At 33.6% G+C, this 736-nt stretch overlaps 1 long non-coding RNA gene across 1 annotated transcript in view; it reads right to left on the bottom strand.

Moving 5' to 3' along the window:
* LOC107098184 overlaps window positions 1-520 on the bottom strand; it is a 36102-nt gene extending 35582 nt beyond the window's left edge. The window contains exon 1 of the long non-coding RNA XR_001481869.1: window positions 457-520. This is a non-coding gene — a long non-coding RNA (uncharacterized LOC107098184). The remainder of the gene's footprint in view (window positions 1-456) is intronic.
* Between the last annotated feature and the right edge of the window lie 216 nt (window positions 521-736).

The following is a 736-nucleotide window of genomic DNA, read 5'->3' on the forward strand; positions in this document are numbered from 1 at the left end:
TTTATTCTTGTAATATTATGACTTTATAATGTCACTACATTATTCTCATTGTTTTATTACTTTATTATCATATTAAAAATAAACCCTGATACTCTGTCTTACCTTTAAAATACTAAGTATCAGGAGGTTAACGATATAGCTGAGGGAGGAACACTGTTGTTACTTGTTGTTTTGTTTTTTTAGCTGTGGGGCAAATATCCAGGTAGGCAGCTACTTCAATGAGAAGGAGTTTTCAGTATGAATGCTGCCAAGGATGTAACATCACTGATATTAACCAAGTTGTCCTTTCTTTATCATCATGAGGAAGACAGCAGCAGTTTATGAGCTGATGTTCTGAGTTTACAACCTTAAAGACATTTTCTATGTTTTGATAAATAATAAAGAAAGTAGCTGTGTAGATGAATCTGCTGTGAGTTCGGTAAGATGTGTCTATTTTATTTTAGATTAACGTCTTACCTGTAGACGAGACTGGAACATCCCGCGCATGTGTTTAGATAAGTAGAGGTTTTCACAGCTAGATCTGTAGAAAAACACAGAGAATAATTTGTAATAATCTGTTTTTTACAGGAATTCATCAATTGAATAAAACTGAGGTGTTCAAAATTGTACAGGTTAAAGCATTAGCAGATAAGCACGCTACAAATAAAACAACGAAAACAAGTAGAACAAATTATATTTGCACTTAATAAGTAGTCATTCAAAATGTCCCCACTTTCCTTGATGGGCTCTTGGCTGG

This window comes from Cyprinodon variegatus, unplaced genomic scaffold, assembly GCF_000732505.1.
Source record: "Cyprinodon variegatus isolate N-32 unplaced genomic scaffold, C_variegatus-1.0 Scaffold753, whole genome shotgun sequence".
NCBI classification, from domain to species: Eukaryota; Metazoa; Chordata; class Actinopteri; order Cyprinodontiformes; family Cyprinodontidae; genus Cyprinodon; species Cyprinodon variegatus.